Genomic DNA, 27,578 nt, shown 5'->3' with positions numbered 1-27,578 from the left:
AGGAACGGGAGAATGAGATGGTTCTGAGTCAGGAACGGGAGAATGAGATGGTTCTGAGTCAGGAACGGAGAATGAGATGGTTCTGAGTCAGGAACGGGAGAATGAGATGGTTCTGAGTCAGGAACGGGAGAATGAGATGGTTCTGAGTCAGGAACGGGAGAATGAGATGGTTCTGAGTCAGGAACGGGAGAATGAGATGGTTCTGAGTCAGGAACGGGAGAATGAGATGGTTCTGAGTCAGGAACGGGAGAATGAGATGGTTCTGAGTCAAGAACGGGAGAATGAGAGGGTTCTGAGTCAGGAACGGGAGAATGAGATGGTTCTGAGTCAGGAACGGGAGAATGAGATGGTTCTGAGTCAGGGAACGGGAGAATGAGATGGTTCTGAGTCAGGAACGGGAGAATGAGATGGTTCTGAGTCAGGAACGGGAGAATGAGATGGTTCTGAGTCAGGAACGGGAGAATGAGATGGTTCTGAGTCAGGAACGGGAGAATGAGATGGTTCTGAGTCAGGAACGGGAGAATGAGATGGTTCTGAGTCAGGAACGGGAGAATGAGATGGTTCTGAGTCAGGAACGGGAGAATGAGATGGTTCTGAGTCAGGAACGGAGAATGAGATGGTTCTGAGTCAGGAACGGGAGAATGAGATGGTTCTGAGTCAAGAACGGGAGAATGAGATGGTTCTGAGTCAGGAACGGGAGAATGAGATGGTTCTGAGTCAGGAACGGGAGAATGAGATGGTTCTGAGTCAGGAACGGGAGAATGAGAGGGTTCTGAGTCAGGAACGGGAGAATGAGAGGGTTCTGAGTCAGGAACGGGAGAATGAGATGGTTCTGAGTCAGGAACGGGAGAATGAGAGGGTTCTGAGTCAGGAACGGGAGAATGAGAGGGTTCCGAGGCAGGAATGGGAGAATGAGAGGGGTCCAAGTCAGGAATGGGAGAATGAGAGGGTTCCGAGGCAGGAATGGGAGAATGAGAGGGTTCTGAGTCAGGAACGGGAGAATGAGAGGGTTCCGAGGCAGGAATGGGAGAATGAGATGGTTCTGAGTCAGGAACGGGAGAATGAGAGGGTTCCGAGGCAGGAATGGGAGAATGAGAGGGTTCCAAGTCAGGAACGGGAGAATGAGAGGGTTCCGAGGCAGGAATGGGAAAATGCTAAATTCAAAACCGCAGTACTGCGAATCAAATAATTATTGATTCTCTCCACTGGGCCATTTAATTTCCTCCGGATGGCCCTCTGCACCCTCTGTTCTGCTCCTCAGGTACTGTAGTGTATTATCTAGTACTGTACTGTATTATCTAGTACTGTACTGTACTGTATTATCTAGTATTGTACTGTACGATCTAATACTGTACTGTACTGAACTGTATTATCTAGTACTGTACTGAACTGTATTATCTAGTACTGTACTGTACTGTATTATCTAGTACTGTACTGTACTGAACTGTATTATCTAGTACTGTACTGTACTGTATTATCTAGTACTGTACTGTACTGAACTGTATTATCTAGTACCGGACTGTACTGTACTATCTAGTACTGTACTGTACTGTATTATCTAGTACTGTACTGTATTATCTAGTATTGTACTGTACGATCTACTACTGTACTGTACTGTATTATCTAGCACTGTACTGTATTATCTAGTACTGTACTGTACTGTCCTCTGGAGGTGAACATGTGAGTGAGGAGGTGGAGGGGAGGGTTCCATGTGGTAAGGGCTATAGGTCTAGCTCGAACTCACTGAGCGTATGGCTGCTTCATGGAAGGGCTACAGGGGGCTTACTGTTTATGTACAAGTCAGAGACTATAATGAGGTAGTAATTAACCACAAACTCCTTTCAGCTGTGATCCATATCCATCGCTGATCACTGTTTAAGATCTTAATGTAACAGCAAAGCAAGCCTTTATCATCTAGCCTAAGTGATCTGATGACTGGATCAACATAGTATGATAATAGTTTTTAACATAAACAAAACATAGACCTGTGGAGATATAGGATGTGGATTGTTGGCTTCTCATGATTATCATCATGCAATAGTAGTTCCTTGGCAGAAGTATTTTCTGTCTATCTTTGAGATGGTTTATGATTGAAACATGCGACAGAGCTCTATAGTAAGCGACCTGAACGGTCAACCAAATATCTGTAATTTCATAATCCAAGAAGCTGTAATACTGAGATCTACACCACCTCAGTCAATAACAGAACAGTTCTTCTTTAGCTTTTACAATATAAGAGAGTCATGGCTGCTACCACAGACAGGTACAAACACCATTCATTATACAGCACTTCTGAGGTTGAGAATGGCCCATTCTTTGCACAAGGCAAACAGCCAACAAAGGTCTGATGAAACCCCAGTAAAACACTGCTTTAAGATTTGAGAAAGAAGTCTAACAAAAGGTCATGTCAGCATTGTAATGTAAAGGTAATTGTTGCTCTGTGGACACAAAGTATTCAGCAAGCATATAAACTAACAACCATATAAACACATGTACATACAACATCAAAAGACATCTATGCTTCCAACATTATTTCAGCTCAATTCTGCTCAAAAACTAGTGATGAGGAAATTCGATACAGTTATATATCGGTTTATTATTTTTGACAATATATTGTATCGTGTCGTTTTGACAATATTATTTTTGTGCTAGTTGGCTGTACCTGCACCAAATCTCCAGTATTTTCCTCCATACCTTGTTCTCCATCTTCTTTTTAAATTGGAAGCCAATTTGTTTTCAGCTCCTTTATTTCCATGACTGATCAAAACGTGTTTTCTCATGTCTCTCTCTTGTCCCTCTGCAGCAGACATATGGTGAGAAATATGTTTGGAACATCAAATCGCAATAAAATCCCAGTAGTGAATCGCAATACATATAGAATCGTGAGAATCGCAATACATATCGTATCAGCACCTAAGTATCGTGATAATAAGTGATAATATTGTATCTTGAGTTCCCTAGCAATTCCTAGCCCTATCAAAAACCCCTCAAAATATTACGATCCAGTCTAGAGTGATACAACTCCAAAAATCCCAAACTCACTAATCGCTCTTGAAAATGTCTTGCTGACTGTTCTGTAGGAGTCATATTCACTTAACTCATAAGCACATAACAGAAGGCTGAATGACAGGGAGGCAAAGATCCCAGGCATAAATATCACAAGCCTTTAGTCCTTCTAACATCTTTTCTTCTCCTGCCACTCTCCTCTTCTCTAACGTTCCCTCCTTCCCAGGGGCCAAGAGCCACTTACCGGGCCGGGCTGCTCTCACAAAGAAGAGTAGAAACCCCTCTCTGGGTCTAAGTACACACACCATCTTTCTCTCCTCCTGGCTCGTGGAGAGGAGACTGGCTCCGTGAGGACAGGAATCCTGCTCTGGGACTGACTGGGACACTGCGTACCATGCCTCTACCTGAACCAGCATGTTGCTGCCGAACCCCTCATTGGGAGCCAAGAAGGAACAGCGTCCCGGGGGTGTGAAGAGGAGGCGTAGAGGGAAAACAACCTCTCCCTCCCTCTCTCCTGTGTCATATTGACTGACTGACTGACATACCGCTCCGTCCCTCCCACAGATTACAGCTAATGTGAAGGCTTTACTGTGCTGCACCTCTGAGGTGAAAATACTGTACCAGTCTGGCTGTGGTCTCTTACCACACAGACTAGTGTGACTGCTGCACTACTATTGTGACATTACACCTCAGTGTGAGATGGGCTGCATGTGCAGACAGGCACGGGGCAGTGTGTGCCAAGCACCACTCGATAATTCATTCACTGACTGTAGGTTTCCACTTGGGAGAGACATGTGAGACATCTTTATGATTAAATGAATAGAATGTGCCGAAAACGAAAAACGTCCTCCTCCTCTGTTCAATGACCCTGTTATTGCAACACAACACCAACAATTCAGGTATGTGTGTGTGTGTGTGCGTGCGTGCGTGCGTGCGGGGAATCAAGGCACGCACATACCTGAAGTGTTGGTGTTGTGTTGAAATAACAGGGTCATTGGATAGAGGAGGAGGACGGTTAGTTTTCGGTGTAGTAAGTAGACTACAGTGCAGTTTGACATTACAACAAATCACATGACATTGCATTCATATTCCTATTCATTTAATCATAAAGATGTCTCACATGTCTCTCCCAAGTGGAAACCTACAGTCAGTGAATGAATTATCGAGTGGTGCTTGGCACACACTGCCCCGTGCCTGTCTGCACATGCAGCCCATCTCACACTGAGGTGTAATGTCACAATAGTAGTGCAGCAGTCACACTAGTCACACACACACACACACACACACACATGCACGCACACACACGCACAGACACACACACAGACACACACACAGCCTTAAATGAGTCATTACCTCGGTACAATAACTGTCCAGAAAGGGGAATGATTACTTCATGAATATCAGTGGTCCAGGCTTCATAATGTCAAAGGCTGCTGTAGCTAATGCTTAATTTATTAATTTATTTTATTTAACCAGGAAAAGCCCATTGAGACCCAGAGTCTCTTTCTCAAGGGAGACCTGGCCAAGAGGGCAGCAACAATCAATACATTACAGAATGAAAACATACACAATACAACAACATGATCCAGCCTAAGAGAAGCATTTATACACTCCTCTGTCACAAAGTCTACCATCAATATTTTAAATCCATTCAGTGACTATTCCATGTGTCTATTGCACAAGAAGAAAAGGCAGTCTTGCCTAATACTGTGAAAGTCCCGGGGACTTTAAGTTGCAACCACCTATCAGACTGGGTATGGTAACTGCTGGTGGTGTTGGAGACTACATAGGTAAAGAGGGAGTTGACCCAAAAGGGCTTTGTAGATGAACACATACAAATGTCTACAAAGTGTACAATGTGCAATGGTGGGGGAGTGACTTGGCATTTGTAATAAAGCGCAAGGATGCATGATAAACAGAGTCCAGTCTCTGTAATGTGGAGGAGGATGCATGATAAACAGAGTCCAGTCTCTGTAATGTGGAGGAGGTTGCATGATAAACAGAGTCCAGTCTCTGTAATGTGGAGGAGGTTGCATGATAAACAGAGTCCAGTCTCTGTAATGTGGAGGAGGTTGCATGATAAACAGAGTCCGGTCTCTGTAATGTGGAGGAGGATGCATGATAAACAGAGTCCAGTCTCTGTAATGTGGAGGAGGATGCATGATAAACAGAGTCCAGTCTCTGTAATGTGGAGGAGGTTGCATGATAAACAGAGTCCAGTCTCTGTAATGTGGAGGAGGTTGCATGATAAACAGAGTCCAGTCTCTGTAATGTGGAGGAGGTTGCATGGACAGAACGGTCTCTGTAATGTGGAGGAGGTTGCATGATAAACAGAGTCCAGTCTCTGTAATGTGGAGGAGGTTGCATGATAAACAGAGTCCAGTCTCTGTAATGTGGAGGAGGTTGCATGATAAACAGAGTCCAGTCTCTGTAATGTGGAGGAGGTTCATGATAAACAGAGACGGTCTCTGTAATGTGGAAGAGGTTGCATGATAAACAGAGTTCAGTCTCTGTAATGTGGAGAGGTTGCATGATAAACAGACCAGTCTCTGTAATGTGAGAAGGTTGCATGATAAACAGAGTCCAGTCTCTGTAATGTGGAGGAGGTTGCATGATAAACAGAGTCCGGTCTCTGTAATGTGGAGGAGGTTGCATGCATATACAACAAGTCACCATAATCAATTACAGAGAGAAAAGTGGCCTGAACAAGCTTATTTCTAGCCATAAGCGGGAAGCAAGTCTTATTATGAAAATAAAAACCCAATTTCAATTTAAGCTTTGTCACAAGATTATCCACATGAACTTTAAAAGGCAACTTGTCATCCAACCAAATACCTAGGTATTTCTGGGATGTGAATCAATATCATTAATCAACTACTGTACTGCTTCAGTCCTTTGATGGTGTAACAGGAAAGAAAGAGTAGAATAACGGCAGAAGCAGAAATACTTGTTGGAGTCTCTCAGCAGGGACTGAAGACCTTACACTATCAGATAAAACTACTACAGAAACACTAACTGTGAAACATTCAATCTCTGGAAAAGACACCGGTCAGATACAGTGAGGGAAAAAGTATTTGATCCCCTGCTGATTTTGTACGTTTGCCCACAGACAAAGAAATGATCAGTCTATAATTTTAATGGTAGGTTTATTTGAATAGTGAGAGACAGAATAACAACAAAAAAATCCAGAAAAACGCATGTCAAAAATGTTATAAATTGATTCCCATTTTAATGAGGGAAATAAGTATTTGACCCCCTCTCAATCAGAAAGATTTCTGGCTCCCAGGTGTCTTTTATACAGGTAACGAGCTGAGATTAAGAGCACACTCTTAAAGGGAGTGCTCCTAATCTCAGTTTGTTACCTGTATAAAAGACACCTGTCCACAGAAGCAATCAATCAATCAGATTCCAAACTCTCCACCATGGCCAAGGCCAAAGAGCTCTCCAAGGATGTCACAAGGTGACAACAGTTGGTGCGATTATTCGCAAATGGAAGAAACACAAAAGAACTGTCAATCTCCCTCGGCCTGGGGCTCCATGCAAGATCTCACCTGCGTGGAGTTGCAATGATCATGAGAACGGTGAGGAATCAGCCCAGAACTTCACGGGAGGATCTTGTCAATGATCTCAAGGCAGCTGGGACCATAGTCACCAAAAAAACAATTGGTAACAGACTATGCCGTGAAGGACTGAAATCCTGCAGCGCCCGCAAAGTCCCCCTGCTCAAGAAAACACATATACATTCTCGTCTGAAGTTTGACAATGAACATCTCAATGATTCAGAGGACAACTGGGTGAAAGTGTTGTCAGATGAGAACAAAATGGAGCTCTTTGGCATCAACTCAACTCGCCGTGTTTGGAGGAGGAGGAATGCTGCCTATGACCCCAAGAACACCATCCCCACCGTCAAACATGGAGGTGGAAACATTATGCTTTGGGGTTGTTTTTCTGCTAAGGGGACAGGACAACTTCACCACATCAAAGGGACGATGGACGGGGCCATGTACCGTCAAATCTTGGGTGAGAACCTCCTTCCCTCAGCCAGGGCATTGAAAATGGGTCGTGGATGGGTATTCCAGCATGACAATGACCCAAAACACATGGCCAAGGCAACAAAGGAGTGGCTCAAGAAGAAGCACATTAAGGTCCTGGAGTGGCCTAGGTAGTCTGTGGAGGGAGCTGAAGGTTCGAGTTGCCAAACGTCAGCCTCGAAACCTTAAAGAGTTGGAGAAGATCTGCAAAGTGGAGTGGGACAAATCTCTCCTGAGATGTGTGCAAACCTGGTGGCCAACTACAAGAAACGTCTGACTTCTGTGATTGCCGAAGAGGGTTTTTCCACCAAGTACTAAGTCATGTTTTGCAGAGGGGTCAAATACTTATTTCCCTCATTAAAATGCAAATCAATTTATAACATTTTTGACATGCGTTCTCTGGATTTTTTTGTTGTTATTCTGTCTCTCACTGTTCAAATTATAGACTGATCATTTCTTTGTCAGTGGGCAAACGTACAAAATCAGCAGGGGATCAAATACTTTTTTCCCCTCACTGTACGGGCAATAGAGGACATGATAGATTGGTTGATTGAGAGATTGATCGATCTGAACTTTATTGACATGGGGGCCACTTACGTCGATGGCGTCCCTCTCGAAGATGCGTAGCTGCAGGAAGAGTTCCAGTTTGATCTTCCTCTCCTGAAACAGGTCTTCCATCTGAGCCTGGGCCTCGTCCAGCTGCTGTAGGACACTCTGGATGTGGGCCATGGAGCTGTTGTGGGGAGTCTTGTTACTGGAGATAGCAGAGTCCCTGTGTGGAGGCCGGAGTCAGAGATTAGACAGGTCAACAAACACATTAAATACACTCGTTTCAATGTCATGAATTACAGGTAACACTGTAGGTGGTGGAACAGCTAGCAGAGTTTAATTATGTGTTAGATGGCATGATCTTAGAAGCTTCAAATGCACCACTGTTGCCTCCTAACGGCAGGGTAAATACAGCCTACGGGGACAGTGATACTGCTCTAAAATGCTGAACAGTTCTAAATAAACACAAAACTACCTTTATTACTTGGTAAATTAGCTCAGATCTACAAAAGTAGAGGGGGTAGCATATTTCTATGGCGAGTAGGGCCTAGAAGGGATTGATTTAGGATGGAGGATGAGTGCGCTGAGTGTGCTTCTATACCTGCTTGCTTGCTGTTTGGGGTTTTAGGCTGGGTTTCTGTACAGCACTTTGAGATATCAGCTGATGTACGAAGGGCTATATAAATAAATTTGATTTGATTTGATTTGCGCTGTGAGCTACCTGAGCTGCTGGATGAGGTCCTCTCCCTCCTTGATGACGTTGACAGTGGCCTGCAGGGTGGTCTGTTGCTGCTGGCCAAAGCGTTTGATCAGGTCTTGCACCGCCTCCACAGACTCAGCATACACATCGTCCAGCAGCTCCTTCTGCAGCTCCTCCAACCACGTCCACAGCTGCATGGGCACACAGTGACAGACAGCACAGGCGGCCAATCAGAAATACAGTAAGAGGTCTGCCGGCCAATCACACGAGACCAACTTGTTATGCTACAAACACACTAGAAAGGTAAAGGAGCTGACTGCTATCACACAGAGAGCCAGGTAAAGAAGGACAAAGCAGAGGAGAGAGGGAGAGAAAGAGGAGTGAAGGAGGGAGCTGCATTGAGTCATTGTGGCAGGATTAACCATCTGGTTATATTGGCAGGGTGGGCCAAACTAAAGCACTTGCACCAGCAGGTAGGACCCTCCCTGCCCAACTACTACCCACTGCTTTTTTTTCTATGCATCCCAAATGGCACCCTATTCCCTATATAGTGCATTACTTTTGACCAGCTCCCGTAGGGCCCTTTTCAAAATTCAAAGTGTGCTATGTAGGGAATAGGATGTCATTTGAGACCCAAAATGTGTTTTGTTCCAGTTCATACAGCTCTATTTTTCCATATTAACACACAAAGACAGGCAAACACAACACAGGCTAAAAACAGAGGAGGAAAGTTGGAACTGGGCCTAATCCAACCACCTCTATACAACAGATGGGTATTATTACACCATATGGACACATAAAAGAAATGATGAATTCATATGAATATCAGGCCACCACCAACCACTGTGTGAGTCATGCACTGTAAAGATGATATCAATGTCAGCACGCAGAGTAAAGTACAGCGCACTGGCACAGAACCTTTACAGAAAGGTTAATGCTGTTCATTAATGCCTAAACGAATGACATTGATTGAAACAACACAGACTGCAAGTTAACGTTCTCATAAAAGCTTCATGTTGTTTTTAGGAGACTACAGTGAAGAACCACCTCTATAGGTAAAACTGCCACCTCTCTCTCAGCCACAACATTGAACAATGGGAAGAAACACTCATTCCAAAGGTCTGCCTTTTTACAAGGGAAACCTTTCAAACACAACACACGTAATCTTCACCACAAATAAAGGCATGACAAATTACAGCTTTGAATAGAAGGCATTTCAGAAACAGAACAGCTTCTTAAATTGTGGCAATAGCTCTAGGCTCCAGTCTAGTAGATGAGAATAGTAGAGGGGGAGGGGAGGCACTGTGTTTAGGCTGTTGGAGATGTGTGTTACGCTCAGGAGAATACGCCTATGTGTCAGTGTCACTTTGGGCAGCCCATCCACTGTCACAGCACACACACACACATCATTGTGATGATGATGACAGAGAAGTCAGTGCTTGGAGCTTGGAGTGCTTGGCAACTGCTCCGCCCTCAACCGTAAGGCTCTCCAGAGGGTAGTGAGGTCTGCACAACGCATCACCGGGGGCAAACTACCTGCCCTCCAGGACACCTACACCACCTGATGTTACAGGAAGGCCATAAAGATCATCAAGGACATCAACCACCCGAACCACTGCCTGTTCACCCCGCTATCATCCAGAAGGCGAGGTCAGTACAGGTGCATCAAAGCTGGGACCGAGAGACTGAAAAACAGCTTCTATCTCAAGGCCATCAGACTGTTAAACAGCCACCACTAACATTGAGTGGCTGCTGCCAACACACTGTCATTGACACTGACCCAACTCCAGCCACTTTAATAATGGGAATTGATGGGAAATGATGTAAATATATCACTAGCCACTTTAAACAATGCTACCTTATATAATGTTACTTACCCTACATTATTCATCTCATATGCATACGTATATACTGTACTCTACATCATCGACTGCATCCTTATGTAATACATGTATCACTAGCCACTTTAACTATGCCACTTTGTTTACTTTGTCTACATACTCATCTCATATGTATATACTGTACTCGATACCATCTACTGTATGCTGCTCTGTACCATCACTCATTCATATATCCTTATGTACATATTCTTTATCCCCTTACACTGTGTATAAGACAGTAGTTTTGGAATTGTTAGTTAGATTACTTGTTGGTTATCACTGCATTGTCGGAACTAGAAGCACAAGCATTTCGCTACACTCGCATTAACATCTGCTAACCATGTGTATGTGACAAATAACATTTGATTTGATTTGGAGGATATATTGGCAGGGGTGTTGTTAGAGTGCTGGCAAACCGTGCCAATATATCCTCCAAACACCGGCTTCCAGGGCATTATCACTTTTATAGTACGGGTTACCAATATATTCAAATAATGATTTACATATTTTCATTAAAAATGTTATTTTGATGAATTTATTCATACTATTTCATCCTTCCACAAGATATAGTCCCGACACAAATCTAAGGTTGCTACCCAAGCTGGCTGGTCGTTTGTTCTATCAGTTCGGATGGCAGAGACGCGACCCAGTCATTAAGTCTTTTTGTTCTGTATCCATGGACGCGACCCAGTTGTTTGTCCTGAACGTTCCATTGCCATACTGGCTGAAAACATTCTTATCCCTTGCTTGCTAGCTTGCCAATAACGGCTCATTTATAGTCACATCAAACAGTGCAGCCAGAATGACAACAAAGTAGCTGGATTTGCATTTGTTTAAGCTGTTTTCTAGTGACATGTATTTGGAGACATCCATAACAATGAGCTAATGATGCGCAATTTCACCTGGCATAGAAAATGTGATCTCTCGTCAGGACACTGCTGTTTTAGAGGAGCTAGCCAACAGCACAACTAACACAATCACTTCAAACTGAAGCTAGAAAGACTGCAAACTAGCTGCACTTCATTTCGTTTGACCTGGTTTCTATTGATATTTCTTTGTATATGTCCATAAAATGTATGCTGATTCTTGATTTCGAATGGCTGAAAAAGCTGTCTGCCTGTCTGTCTCATCCTGACTCTCAACTCCCTACCCATTCATTACTATGTGAGAGCTGGAGATCGAATTTGAATATTGAAACATTGTTGCAAATGTTGGAGAGGAAAACAGAAAGATTTATACAAATCTCCTCTGTTGAAAACTAAATGCTTGTCTAAAAGAAATGTGAGATAATGTCTAGATGCTTTTTATAAATTGCTCGGCTGGGCTGATGAGACAGTGGATTGCGTATGCAGATGGAACAGAGTAAATATGCATTTTAACGTCATAGATTTAGCCGGTGCTAATTTATGGAATAGACACAGGCTGGAATGCGGTTTTAACCAATCAGCATTCAGGATTAGACCCAGCCGTTGTATAAATACAACATAATGCACGCACACACGCACACACACTCACACTTCTACTCTTCAGTGTGTGGGTGGTGTGTTATGTGGCAGTACTGATGTAATAAATTCTTCATGCCACTAAACTCCTGTATCAAACCTCTTATTACCTTGGCTGGCTGTCATCTCTTTCACAACACTAACTGGGCTGGGGAGAGGGGGAGGTTGAACTCCTTTAAAGGTTGAACTTAAACTTTCCTCAGGGTGAGCAGGGGAGAACCCTCACACAGCCCTACCATGAGAACATCTACACCAGATGTCATTACCACCTCTAGAGGGGTATCAATATTACAACAGCTAGCTGGCAGGTCTCAATACACACAACTTTCTTTAATAGTTAAAAGGGTTTAAAGTCGTTTCACACTCAGATTCATGCAATTTAGTAGACTCTGACTCGAGACATACTGTATATCAAATACAACAATAACTTTCATTAGTACTGTTTTTCAACAGGTACAGATCTACTGTATAAGCCTATAAGGGGACCCAGGCTCGTACCTCTTTGACGTGAGTATGGAAGGCCACAGACATGTCCAGGAGGACCTTACGTTGCTCCACGCGACGTACAAAGTCCTGGATGCGGTCCTCTAGCTGGTGGGCTGCCTGGTAGATCTCCTCTGGATCACATTCTCCTGTCTGGGCCAGCTGCTCTGCTGCCTCCAGCAGCTTGTCAGCGTTAGTATAGGTGTTCTGGACAGGGGGACATTAGAAGAGACATTATGCGGACTGCCACATTACAAGTAATTATATGAACATATCGGCTAATAACATATAAATGAACAAGTTCACAAAATATAATACTATTTTTGTGTGTGTGTGTGTGTGTGTGTGTGTGTGTGTGTGTGTGTCCCAGCTCACCTGGGCCACCTCCTCAAAGTCCTCGTGTCTCTTCTGTAGAGCCCGAGCTCTGTGTAGGGACTTCCCCACTCCGGTATGCTTACTGAGGAAGGCTTCACCATGGTTCTCTATCCAGTCCAGCACCTACACACACACACACACACACACACACAGGGGCGAGAGAGTGAGAGACTGAAATACACCGGTACAGAGAGGGTTTGCCAGAGCCGTGTCTAATAAGGCTGTTATTAGGACCCTAGAGAGATGTAGCACATGCTCGATGACAACATCTCTGTACAGTGATGGGCTTTTGGATAGTCGCTACTTGGAATCAGATATGTTGAGCGTTTGATTGAGCCTGCCGGGCTAGATTGGAATAAATTAAATAGGCTAGTCCCAAAAGTACAAACCCAGCACTCCATGCAGGCTCAATTAAATGCTTGAAGCATTTGCAAGAAAACAGATACTAGTTGAACCCAGGTGTAGTGACTACTAGCCTATGAACAGGGATGTTATTGATATGTACTGTATGAGCTGATATGATGTGCTGCGCCACAAGGGGGAGCTTTGGGACTTAACAAACTGTGTCTGGGACAGCTCTATAGAAAGCCCTGTTCTGTCTAAGGCTACTGCCATAACATAATGCCTTCCCAGTTCAGACCCACCCTCTACCCTCTGCTCTGCATCACTGTGCCAAGTCTGGGCCTGCGTCTCAAACGGTCCCCCAGTAGTGCACTATATACGGAATAGGGTGTCATTTGGGACACAACCTGGCACTTTTAATAAGGAAACATGGATGAAGAAATCCATAATCCACTACAGACCAACGTGTCAGCCTTTCTATGGACTGTGATAATATATCTTTTCAGTTAATAACGGTATTCCTTAGGTGGGGTTTATTTATTGAACAGATGGGTGGCCAGAGTTGCCAGTTTTGATCTCACTACTTCCTCCCAGTTGCTGAATGGATGAAGGATAAACAGGATTTTGATTGAGGCACCATGGTCTTTCAGCGGATCTCTCAACTGGAAGCCAGTTAGAGCGCATCATTCTGAGAGAACTTGGGAAGGTCTGTAGTGGAACGTTGGTCCACTACAGACCATTACATGGCATAATATACAGTTTGGGCCTTATTATTTATTGAACAGATGGGTGGCCAGCTGCCTCATCTCACTATTATTGCTGAATAGAAGGATCAGGATTTTGATTGAGGAGAGCATCATTCTATGGGACATAGAACACGCAACATTACATGGCAGTACAGACGTATCAGAGAGAGAAGGAGAGAGAGAGAGAGAGAGCAGGAGAGAGAGCGAGAGATACAGAGAGAGATACAGAGAATAACGAGCATGTCCACAGGGCACAGAGAAGTAGAAACCAGCTCAGTCCTAATCACAAGGGTCTGTCAGCAACTCACACAGATAAGTTTTCACTCAGAAACCCCAGGAGCCACTGAAAATGCTTTGAAGAAAGTGGAGAAAGCTAAATATACTCTGCAAAATTACAACACGGTTCTCTTTGGTATTGCACATGCATGATTAATAAAACACTGTACAATAAGTATAGTGATCTCTGACAATGATGGTAAAGTATCTGTGTATTATGTATTCTGTGTGTTTGTTTGTGTTTGTGTGTTTGAGTGTATGTTTGTGTCACTGTGTGTGTGAGGTGTGAGTGTGTGTGTGTGCCTGCGTCTTCCTAAGCGTGTGTACCTGCTGGACGTCCTGTTGGAAGACACAGAGCTGCAGGCGCTGGTGCAGCCGGACCTTGCGGTGTTGCCAGATGTTTTCCAGTTGTCTCTGGTGGTGTAGCACCTCGTGGATGATGTCCAGTACGTGGTGCACCGCCTTGGAGTAGTTGGCCGAGGCCGTCAGCGAATCAGCACTACCCGGGGTCAGGGGCCGCTGCAGCTTGTCCAATAGGGACTTCCCGTCTTGGCTCACCTGGGAGAGGAAAGGAGAAGATAGGAGAGATCCCAGGTGAGGTGGGGAAAAGCTTGACAATGAACTTTGAAAACACAAATGAATCTGAATTATGCAGGATTACTTTAGTGCATGTTGCAGATGCTATTTATTTTACTTTAAAACACGACGACACAAAAAGTGCTAATCACTTACTAATCCCTTCAGTACATGAGCACTGGGCACCAGAATGTGTAGTGACTGCAGGCCCCATAGTACCTCTGAGTAGGCAGTGGTGATGTGCTCATAGAGTCCTGTGTGATGGTGGATAGTGTCCTCCAAGTCCTGTAGCTCAGAGGGCAGGTCTCCTTCTCCACACGCCTTACACCACGGCTCCACATTACCCATGTACTGGAAGAGACACACACACACAGGATCACACATTATAATGATAATCAGAAGGGGGTGTGTGCATGGTGGTGTGTGGTACAGAAATTAAAGTGATCAAAACCAATAGCAGGATAAAGGTATATTATGCTAATTCTAAACGGCACATTAGTTCCACTACTTGAACACTTTTCTATTTTAGAAGGGTTAAATAACGTCATGACTACCAAAATGTACCACAGAATTTGTATGTGCAATCATCCAACCACGGTGACTAGTGCACACAAAAACACTCTTGTTCTGAAATACTCAAACGTGTACATATAAAAAAAAAGGCAATGAAAAAGACATACTTGTCCTCGTGTCTGTCTCTGTCTCTCTAACCCTCCCTCTCTGTCTCCGTCTGTCTGCCTCCCTCCCTCCCTCCCTGTCTGCCTCCCTGCCTCCCTCTCTGTCTCCGTCTGTCTGCCTCCCTCCCTCCCTGTCTGCCTCCCTCTCTGTCTCCGTCTGTCTGCCTCCCTCCCTCCCTCCCTGTCTGCCTCCCTGCCTCCCTCTCTGTCTCCGTCTGTCTGTCTGCCTCCCTCTCTGTCTGTCTGCCTCCCTCTCTGTCTCCGTCTGTCTGCCTCCCTCTCTGTCTCCCCTGTCTGCCTGCCCCTCTCTGTCTCCGTCTGTCTGCCTCCCTCTCTGTCTCCGTCTGTCTGCCTCCCTCTCTGTCTCCGTCTGTCTGCCTCCCTCCCTCCCTGTCTGCCTCCCTGCCTCCCTCTCTGTCTCCGTCTGTCTGCCTCCCTCTCTGTCTCAGTCTGTCTGCCTCCCTCTCTGTCTCAGTCTGTCTGCCTCCCTCTCTGTCTCCATCTGTCTGCCTCCCTCTCTGTCTCCGTCTGTCTGCCTCCCTCTCTGTCTCCGTCTGTCTGCCTCCCTCTCTGTCTCCGTCTGTCTGCCTCCCTCTCTGTCTCCGTCTGTCTGCCTCCCTTTCTGTCTGTTTAGTAAATCAGTAAATTACACATTCATGGCAGGGGATGAAAGCAACACATTGCCTTGCAGGCAGCCCTCGCTAACATTATTATTAGCTCTGCATTATCCCAGCAGCGTACTACAATGCCATTAAGAGATAGGAACTATTTTCATCTGTTCCTGTGGGAGCTGGCCAGGGAGAGGAGGAGAGGAAAGTAGAACAGAAAGTAGAGGCACTTCAGGAGAATACTGATACAAAACAAGTGATTATTCTAGAAATGGAGGGATGAAGAGAGCGGAGATAAAAGACAAAGGCATCATCTCATTTCATTTTTTCAGTGCGTCTCTCTCTCTCTCTCTCTCTTTGTGTTTCTCCTCAATCATCCCCCTTTTGTCTCCAGACTGACAGAGAGGTTTCAGTTTACCACAGCTTCACAAGAACCATGGTAAACAAACACAGACACACACAGCACTGAAACTTAGCTTCACATGCCAACCGCAAACAACCAAACAGTAGAGATGACACCTCCACTTGAATCAGTTTGTTGGAAAACAAATGACAACAACTAAGTCCATATATAACATTGGCCTCTACCAAAGCAGGGTAAGATTCAATCCATGGAGTAGCTTCAAATCCTTGGGGATAGTAGGGTACACAAACCTGTAGTCTATAACAATACCGCCCACCCTGCTACTCTGGACATCTGGTTTCAACCTGACCTCATGCACTACAATAGAGGTGAAGAGAGAAGAAGGCAGAGAGGTTACGGAGAGAGGGAGGAGGAGAAAGACAGACAGACAGACAGACAGACAGACAGACAAGACAGGAAGAAAAGACAGAGAGAGGAGGGGGAGTAAAACGAGGCAGAGAGAGGAAAATAACAAGAGTGTGGGTCTCTGTAGGAGCACAGCGCTGGAACAGGTAGTAGAGTGTTTTGGTCCTTTTCTGTTCAATCTGGAATATCACAATGTGTGTGTGCGAGTGTTGTTGTTGTGTGTGTGTGTGCTTCCTCCTCACCTGGTCCACCTTCAGGTGGAAGGCAGCAGACATCTCCAGTAGGGTGGAGCGTTCGTCCAGGGCAGCAGCGAAGGCCTTCCACTCCTGCTCCAACTGACCTGAGATCTGCTGGATCTGCTGCGACGCGTAGTGACCAGACTCCAACAGCCGGTTCCCCACAGACATGATGCGGTTGATATTTACATAGACATTCTGGAAGGAGAGTGGATGAGACATATTAGATATTCTGTAAGAGTGGAGAAGACATGACAAGGTTAATAGTTACATAGATATTCTGTAAGGAGAGGGAGGGGACATGACAGACATTCTGTGAGGAGAGGGGAGTAAAGTGTTACCAATAGTTACATAGACAGAGATAGAGCGGGAAGGAGACTGAGAGGGAGGGAGACAGACAAACAGGGTAACAGACAGACAGAAAGGGAGGGCGACAGGGAGGGATTCACAGACAGGCAGGAAGGGAGGAGGGAGGGAGGGAGACTTAGAGGGGCGGAGACGGACAAGCATAAAGACAGACAGAGACAGGGAGAGAAGGAGACAGAAACACAGACAGACCGGCAGACCTAAATGGAGGGAGACAGACATAGAAAGACATAGATCAGCACAGGGTGGGCCATGGCTACAGACCCAGCCACACGAGGGCCTACATCAATAGTAAGGGCTTGGGAGTCTGGTGAGAAGTTAACACAGAACACACACAACGCAACCTACTGTACACTCACACACGCACGCACACACACACACACACACACACACACACACACACACACACACACACACACACACACACACACACACACACACACACACACACACACACACACACACACACACACACACACAACCAAGTCCAAATTAAAAACAAACACCCAGAGAGACTATTACTCACTGAGAAGAGAACAGAACCCCTCCAGTCCAAAGGAAAACACCAGCTAGCCTTGGCCTCTACTCTCTTACGTTACAGTGAACAGAGGGGAGGTAAACTGTCAACTGGAAACAGACAATAAGGGGACTACTATCATAGTGCTAAGTGCCTGTATTGTGAAACCAAACAAAGCTGCATCCTGTTGAGAAAATACATAGAATGGCCAAAAATGTTTCCAGAAGTGAGAATATCAGTGAAGTCATAATAAAAGAATATTGAGCATTTTCAGTGAAGAAAAACCCCCAATTGAGATTCATGGTAAATTACATTACAACATTTAAAAATGGTCACCCAACTGCTGAACCAACAAACGCAGCCAATCAAAAGATTAAGGAGGTGACGGTGAGTGTGCAGCAGGCAGCTGATCTTAGTTATCCTGTGAAGCGTAGCGAGCCGAGCGGAGTGGAGGGGCTACACCCGTGGGAGAGGAGGAAGTCCCTCTAGTCTGACCACATGTCCACATGCTTCCACTCAGCCAGCCCCAGCCAGCCCCGACGGACGCCCACAGCACTGTGTGTGGCTGGGTGGGGACAGAGAAGGGGATGGAAGGTGCGGAAAAGGGAGGGCATAGCAGGAGATCCACCCAGACAGAAAGAGGTTCAGTCACGGGTCATGAGTTTCTCCCTCTCCTTTATCACCCATATCACAGGGCTTAAGGCCACTCCGCTCACTGCCTGCCTGCTGCTCAAAACATAACACTTTGGATGGGTTTGATTGTGGTAGTACAACTTCCAGTCCAAAGAAAAGTGACTAGTGGGATCAAGTGTATGGTACAGTCACACACAGGCTGTGCTGAACTAAAACAGTGGTCATTACTTACGAGTCCTATTGGCTCTAGTACAGCTCAACAATGGCCAAGCTTCCCTTTTTAGTAGGCTTCCTCTTTCATGTGGTCAGAGCTACAACGTTATCCCAATGGTTTAATGAGGTGTTTATGGGAGACGAGCTCTCGCTGCCAGCTGTAGACACACACACACAGTTGATGAGCTCTCGCTGCCTGCTGTAGAGATCTACGGCATGCTGGGTAATTAGCATCTGTCGGTTAGGGATCGATACCCTCTCTGACACTGTCAGTGTCATTCTACTACTCGCACACTAAAACCAAAACAACACCAAAACAACACCATGTCCCTTTAAAAGCAGTTGTGACAAGATAAGACATAGATCAGCAAACACAAATTAATTATTCAATTTTACATGCAGGACTGTTAGCATTCAATTACCCCTTTTATCTAAATGAGTGGCTGTAATGAATCACGCAAAACCGCAGTGTGCTCTGAAAAAGAGGTGGGTGAATCCTCATTATACTAATCCATAGCAGGGGAACATCAATGGACCAATGTTCAACATCTCTGTCTGTCTGCAAACACTTTTTAAACTGATGAGAGTTGAGAACACCACACGCGGACAAACAGACAGACATACGGACAGACAGAACGGACACACACAGGGCTGGGCTAGATAAAGACATCTGCCCTCCTGAAAAACGACAAACGCCTCCGACTCCGACGACATCTGTGAAGCATTCAAATGTAAGGCTAAATAACAGTCTCTCTCCACTACATGGCTTCGTTCCTGGATGTAAATGACAGGCAGCATGGTATCTTAGCCAGGGGGAGCTAGACAGAGGGCAGGCCTAATGTAAAACGACAGGCAGCATGGTATCTTAGCCAGGGGAGCTAGACAGAGGGCAGGCCTAATGTAAAACGACAGACAGCATGGTATCTTAGCCAGGAGAGCTAGACAGAGGGCAGGCCTAATGTAAAATGACAGACAGCATGGTATCTTAGCCATGGGGAGCTAGACAGAGGGCAGGCCTAATGTAAAACGACAGACAGCATGGTATCTTAGCCAGGGGAGCTAGACAGAGGGCAGGCAGCATGGTATCTTAGCCAGGGGGAGCTAGACAGAGGGCAGGCCTAATGTAAAACGACAGACAGTATGGTATCTTAGCCAGGGGAGCTAAACAGAGGGCAGGCCTAATGTAAAACGACAGACAGCATGGTATCTTAGCCAGGGGGAGCTAGACAGAGGGCAGGCCTAATGTAAAACGACAGACAGCATGGTATCTTAGCCAGGGGAGCTAGACAGAGGGCAGGCAGCATGGTATCTTAGCCAGGGGGAGCTAGACAGAGGGCAGGCCTAATGTAAAACGACAGACAGCATGGTATCTTAGCCAGGGGGAGCTAGACAGAGGGCAGGCCTAATGTAAAACGACAGACAGCATGGTATCTTAGCCAGGGGGAGCTAGACAGAGGGCAGGCCTAATGTAAAACGACAGACAGCATGGTATCTTAGCCAGGGGGAGCTAGACAGAGGGCAGGCCTAATGTAAAATGACAGACAGCATGGTATCTCAGCCAGGGGGAGCTAGACAGAGGGCAGGCCTAATGTAAAATGACAGACAGCATGGCATCTTAGCCAGGGGGAGCTAGACAGAGGGCAGGCCTAATGTAAACGACAGACAGCATGGTATCTTAGCCAGGGGAGCTAGACAGAGGGCAGGCCTAATGTAAAACGACAGACAGCATGGTATCTTAGCCATGGGGAGCTAGACAGAGGGCAGGCCTAATGTAAAATGACAGACAGCATGGTATCTTAGCCAGGGGAGCTAGACAGAGGGCAGGCCTAATGTAAAACGACAGACAGCATGGTATCTTAGCCATGGGGAGCTAGACAGAGGGCAGGCCTAATGTAAAACGACAGACAGCATGGTATCTTAGCCAGGGGGAGCTAGACAGAGGGCAGGCCTAATGTAAAATGACAGACAGCATGGCATCTTAGCCAGGGGGAGCTAGACAGAGGGCAGGCCTAATGTAAAACGACAGACAGCATGGTATCTTAGCCAGGGGAGCTAGACAGAGGGCAGGCCTAATGTAAAACGACAGACAGCATGGTATCTTAGCCAGGGGGAGCTAGACAGAGGGCAGGCCTAATGTAAAACGACAGACAGCATGGTATCTTAGCCAGGGGAGCTAGACAGAGGGCAGGCCTAATGTAAAACTCCTGGAGGACCCGGGTTAAAGGGAAAGTAAACACTGGGCCAGGCCTCTGCATAGTATCCATTGACTGATCACATTACATACACCACCAAGGTTTACCCACATAGCAGCATACCACAGAACTCAAGCATCACACATACTGAGCACTTAGAGCAGGGAGGGTCCAGTCCACAGAGGAAAATACTGGCACTTATACTGCTGTCACAAAGCCCATTTTTGCATGGCAAAGATATGAAGTGTGGCCGCTTTCCATCTCCACATCCCAGACTTGGGGAATTCAAAACAAATGCAATCAAGAGTTATTTGTCTATGCCAAAGGGACTGGTCCGACACGTGAACATGATAATGATAGTGTTTCCATTTTTTCCCAGTTGTAAACGAACAGACAACATTACAGATAGGAGATAGGATCAGGATGGAACAGGAAGAACTAATCAATGAGACTGACACAGTAATGGAGGACTTGGCATATGCCAATAACCCAAGTCTGAGTCCCAAATGGCACCCTATTCCCTATTTAGTGCACTACTTTTGACCTGGGTCCATATGGCTCTAGTCAAAAGTGGTGCACTATGTAGGGAATAGGGTGTCATTTGGGGGGGACACCTAGGCTCATAGACTCTGAGAGGGTGAGAGGGGAGAATGTCTTGAACAGGAAGCACCTGGGGTTACTGGCTAGCGTTCTCCAAAATAAGGAACATGACAGAAAGTCTATTTTTATTTCATATTTACCTTGTTCTAATATTCACACAGAGAGGAGACACTAGGAGACTAGGCCACAATGACATCACATGTCCATTCTAGCATTACCATTTCCATTATGTGTTTCAAACAGGCTTTCCATTGTGCCGCTATCGGATGGCCATCTGCTTTTCTATTGAACTGGTTTTGAATTTCTGTCAATAGTCAAGGGCACGTTCCTCCCCAAAGTGGAACCATTGAGTGTAATATTACAACAACACCATAGAGGGCAGATTACCATCACATCTCCATACCTTTCATTTGCATATTACAAATGACATAATCATAGATGATCATCATCAGCCCCAGCCCCAGCCATTGTGATAATCTTCCCTTTCAAACACACACACATATTTTACCCTCACAGTATCCTCATCAGCAACTAGCTCTACCTCCCAAATATGATCCAGGCAGTCACATAGTCTTTCTAGTCAACAGGAAGCATGGCATCCTGGGGAAAAGGAGCGGTCAGTCCCTCTGTTCCAGAGTCCCCCTGCCTATTGTTGACACTGCACACTGATGGCTAAGTCATGCACAATAATGCCTGTGTGACTGTGACCAGGGCTGGGTCTAGGTCTGGTGATCCCCCTGCCTCAATGGGGCCTGTCTGTCTGTCCGCTTCTCAAAACAAGCTAGGCTGGCTCAGCATAAAATAACTCGAAAAACCTCTAGAAGCAAGATCATATTAAATGATAAGAGGATAACATTTAATTGTATAGAGAAGTGGTTCCCAAACTGTTGGGCGAGGAGTCAGCAGAAAAAATAAATACAAAATACAAATACGAACTCAGTCCGGATTTAAAATTACACTTGAAAGTTGTAATAGTAGAATGCAAAAGGTGCCATTTGGAAATTGGGTAGTGCATCATCAGCTCCTCTTGTCAGTCATTGCAGAAATGTCAGAAATGTCCAGATCAACTAGCCCATGACAACGTTTTTAGAATTTCGTTTTCTTCAACCCATAGATATTGTTGTAATTTTTTTGTCACTCAAATATCACATGAATACACATTAGACATGGCAAAATGTATAGAATTGCAAGACAATTTGCTTTAAAACTGCAAAATTCACTCCAGCATAGAAATAGATGTGGTGAGCGCGTGAGTGAAAAAGGTCGGGAACCCCTGGTATAGAGGAATATGTCCAAGGAAACAATGTCATACAGTGTAAGTGTACTTAGTGTAAGTGTACTTAGTGTAAGTGTACTTTACAGTATTAGACCACCATACAATCTAGAGATAGGTTCCCCAACTGGCACCTTGAGGGCTGAATTCATTGCTAAACATAAAAAACTGTAAAAACAATTTGTTCCAAGTGACTGTAATTTAGGAAATCTGTTCCCAAGAGTTTCCACGCATAATAGAGAGATGTGATCATATACAAATGTTAGCAAGGTTTGACATTTTTATGTTTTAGTCAAAAATGATTTATGTTTTAGTCAAAAATGATGAGAGAGGGCAGAGAGACCAAGTGATTTATCATCTTCCCCTACAGAACACAGCTAGGGCCTTTAACCCTGCAGGCAGCCGGGGAGGGTCAGGACAGTTAGCACACAGACAGACAGACAGACAGACAGAGAGACAGACAGACAGACAGACAGACAGACAGACAGACAGACAGACAGACAGACAGACAGACAGACAGACAGACAGACAGACAGACAGACAGACAGACAGACAGACAGACAGACAGACAGACAGACAGACAGACAGACAGACAGACAGACAGACAGACAGACAGACAGACACAAACACACCCAGGCAGGAGATGGACGGCTTGTCTCAACCTCACACTGCATGTGGTAGGTACTGGGAGGACTGTTAAGTTTAACCCATCATTATGTGGCCCTTTTAAGAGGGGGGGGGGGGGGTGACTATAATTAAGCTATAGATTTATAGTTGACTATAAATACACTATAGATGACTATCAATAAGCTTCAACGTATTTTAACACAAAGCTGAGGGGCACAGTAGTTTATGGTCATTGGGTTACACCACTGATTCAATCAATAATGTAGAAGAGTGTATTCTTACCATACAGTTCATGGCAAAGTGGTTGTGCTGAGTCTGCAGCTCCCCGGCATGCTGGTGGTTCCCTCCTATCTCTGTGTAGCTGGTCAGGAACAGGCCCTTGTTGTGCATGATCCAGTCAAACATCTGTGGGCGGCGCGACACACACACAGCCATGGGCACACAAACACGCACACAGGCAGGCACAAGCACACAGAAGAAGATCTCTATAAGCAGGTACTGTATCTTACAGCTCTGGAGGGGTGAGAGAGAGACAGAGAGAGAGAGGGAGGGGGGCTAAAGGCTGATGACATGGATGTTTGGACTCTCAGGAAGGCAGATGGAATGACTCCACTCCACTGTATTGAACTGTGTGTCAGCCTGACCCTAGTGTCATGTTGTCATACTGCCTAGACTCGTGATGTTGCCACTGGGAACGCCAGACAGCTGGTCGAGGTTGGTATCACCCTGGAGGGACCTTTAGCCAGCATGACAAGTAACCTCAGCGTGACAGCTACCATTTCAACTTGACCTCTGAGACATGCTTCAATAACCGGGGACAATAATGACATGCCTGGGGAGGAAGAGGAGGAGAAAGAGGATGAGGTGGTGGTGTAGGAAGAGGAGGAGGAAGAGGAGGTGGTGGTGGGGAGATGTAATTAAAGCTTTGCTCTGACTAACTGACAAACATGTCTGTTTCCACAGCAGGGAGGCGTCACATCACCATCTGGCTGATAGCTACATGACATCCATATAACTGTAGCTGGGTCTATGCACACTGACAGGCTATGGGCCATTACAGTATACTGCAAACAAGCATCATTACTCCTGCAGATACTTATCCCATTCTGTTTGCTATGAAGTAATATTCTCAATGCAAATCCAGACTTCACTGGTGAGCTTGGGATGCTTTCTTTCTAGTTATGAATGCTAGGATGAGAGATATGGACTAAAATGGGATTCCTTTGAATAGAAACAAGCCTTGTTCTATGAACACAAAAGTGAAAGTAGTGTGTAGTTAGTACATAACATACCTTCTCTGCATCCTGCTCAAACAGCCGCAGCTGGAAGCACTGGTCCAGTTTCAGCTTGCGCATGTGCCACAGCTGCTGCAGGTGCTGGCGTGTGCCATGCAACTTGTCGAGCAGAGCACTCACTTTGGGCACCAAGTTGTGGGCATCTGGGTGGCCTGTGAGCCCATCGTTAGCATCCGTTCCCCCGCCGCCGCGGTTAGTGTAGCCTCCAGGGGTGACACTACCCTGCTGAAGCCTCTGGAGCAGCCTGCGTCCCTGGGTGTCCAACTCCTCCACCGAGGCTTTGGTGGCCCTCTTCTTGAGCGAGGCGTGTTCCTCCATAAGGCGCCGTGCCCCCTCCAGGTCGCGCGGAAGGTCGCGCTGCGCCAGGGTCTCCTGCAGCTCCTCCAGCCGTGCCAAAGCCCGGGCGGCATCGCCGGCGAAGTCCTCGAAGGCCACGCGCACATCGATCCACTCGTCGTGGTCGTACTCCAGGCTGCCCTCGAAGTCTGACGTCAGCTGGGAGGGGTCCACCACCTTGGTCAGGCCCTCGAGAGACACCATGACCGTCTGGAGGAAGAGGGAGGATTCAGACACTAATATAAACAGCAGTCTGTGAGGAAAAGGGGGGGAGGATTCAGACACTAATATAAACAGCAGTCTGTGAAGAAAAGGGGGGGAGGATTCAGACACTAATATAAACAGCAGTCTGTGAGGAAGAGGGAGGAAGGATTCAGACACTAATATAAACAGCAGTCTGTGAGGAAGAGGGAGGAAGGATTCAGACAATAATATAAACAGCAGTCTGTGAGGAAGAGGGAGGAAGGATTCAGACAATAATATAAACAGCAGTCTGTGAGGAAGAGGGAGGAAGGATTCAGACGATAATATAAACAGCAGTCTGTGAGGAAAAGGGGGGGGAGGATTTAGACACTAATATAAACAGCAGTCTGTGAGGAAAAGGGGGGGGGGGGGATTCAGACACTAATATAAACAGCAGTCTGTGAGGAAGAGGGAGGAAGGATTCAGACAATAATATAAACAGCAGTCTGTGAGGAAGAGGGAGGAAGGATTCAGACAATAATATAAACAGCAGTCTGTGAGGAAAAGGGGGGGAGGATTTAGACACTAATATAAACAGCAGTCTGTGAGGAAAAGGGGGGAGGATTCAGACACTAATATAAACAGCAGTCTGTGAGGAAGAGGGAGGAAGGATTCAGACAATAATATAAACAGCAGTCTGTGAGGAAGAGGGAGGGTTCAGACACTAATATAAACAGCAGTCTGTGAGGAAGAGGGAGGAAGGATTCAGACAATAATATAAACAGCAGTCTGTGAGGAAAAGGGGGGGAGGATTTAGACACTAATATAAACAGCAGTCTGTGAGGAAAAGGGGGGAGGATTCAGACACTAATATAAACAGCAGTCTGTGAGGAAAAGGGGGGGAGGATTTAGACACTAATATAAACAGCAGTCTGTGAGGAAAAGGTGGGGAGGATTCAGACACTAATATAAACAGCAGTCTGTGAGGAAGAGGGAGGAAGGATTCAGACAATAATATAAACAGCAGTCTGTGAGGAAAAGAGGGGGAGGATTTAGACACTAATATAAACAGCAGTCTGTGAGGAAAAGGGGGGGAGGATTTAGACACTAATATAAACAGCAGTCTGTGAGGAAAAGGGGGGGAGGATTCAGACACTAATATAAACAGCAGTCTGTGAGGAAAAGGGGGGGAGGATTTAGACACTAATATAAACAGCAGTCTGTGAGGAAGAGGGAGGAAGGATTCAGACAATAATATAAACAGCAGTCTGTGAGGAAAAGGGGGGAGGATTCAGACACTAATATAAACAGCAGTCTGTGAGGAAGAGGGAGGAAGGATTCAGACAATAATATAAACAGCAGTCTGTGAGGAAGAGGGAGGGTTCAGACACTAATATAAACAGCAGTCTGTGAGGAAGAGGGAGGAAGGATTCAGACAATAATATAAACAGCAGTCTGTGAGGAAAAGGGGGAGGATTTAGACACTAATATAAACAGCAGTCTGTGAGGAAAGGGGGGAGGATTCAGACACTAATATAAACAGCAGTCTGTGAGGAAAAGGGGGAGGATTTAGACACTAATATAAACAGCAGTCTGTGAGGAAAAGTGGGGAGGATTCAGACACTAATATAAACAGCAGTCTGTGAGGAAGAGGGAGGAAGGATTCAGACAATAATATAAACAGCAGTCTGTGAGGAAAAGAGGGGGAGGATTTAGACACTAATATAAACAGCAGTCTGTGAGGAAGAGGGAGGAAGGATTCAGACAATAATATAAACAGCAGTCTGTGAGGAAGAGGGAGGATTCAGACACTAATATAAACAGCAGTCTGTGAAGAAGAGGGAGGATTCAGACACTAATATAAACAGCAGTCTGTGAGGAAAAGGGGGAGGATTTAGACACTAATATAAACAGCAGTCTGTGAGGAAAAGGGGGGATTCAGACACTAATATAAACAGCAGTCTGTGAGGAAGAGGGAGGAAGGATTCAGACAATAATATAAACAGCAGTCTGTGAGGAAGAGGGAGGGTTCAGACACTAATATAAACAGCAGTCTGTGAGGAAGAGGGAGGAAGGATTCAGACAATAATATAAACAGCAGTCTGTGAGGAAAAGGGGGGGAGGATTTAGACACTAATATAAACAGCAGTCTGTGAGGAAGAGGGAGGAAGGATTCAGACAATAATATAAACAGCAGTCTGTGAGGAAAAGGGGGGGAGGATTTAGACACTAATATAAACAGCAGTCTGTGAGGAAGAGGGAGGAGGATTCAGACAATAATATAAACAGCAGTCTGTGAGGAAAAGGGGGAGGATTTAGACACTAATATAAACAGCAGTCTGTGAGGAAAAGGGGGAGGATTCAGACACTAATATAAACAGCAGTCTGTGAGGAAAAGGGGGGGAGGATTCAGACACTAATATAAACAGCAGTCTGTGAGGAAAAGGTGGGGAGGATTCAGACACTAATATAAACAGCAGTCTGTGAGGAAGAGGGAGGAAGGATTCAGACAATAATATAAACAGCAGTCTGTGAGGAAGAGGGAGGGTTCAGACACTAATATAAACAGCAGTCTGTGAGGAAGAGG

The 27,578-nt window shown here is 45.6% G+C and overlaps 1 pseudogene; it reads right to left on the bottom strand.

Moving 5' to 3' along the window:
- LOC115114073 (triple functional domain protein-like) overlaps positions 1-27,578 on the bottom strand; it is a 139,962-nt pseudogene that overhangs the window by 55,927 nt on the left and 56,457 nt on the right.

This window comes from Oncorhynchus nerka, linkage group LG3 (assembly GCF_034236695.1).
Source record: "Oncorhynchus nerka isolate Pitt River linkage group LG3, Oner_Uvic_2.0, whole genome shotgun sequence".
NCBI lineage: Eukaryota > Metazoa > Chordata > Actinopteri > Salmoniformes > Salmonidae > Oncorhynchus > Oncorhynchus nerka.
This window is presented reverse-complemented; position numbering and strand designations above follow the sequence as displayed.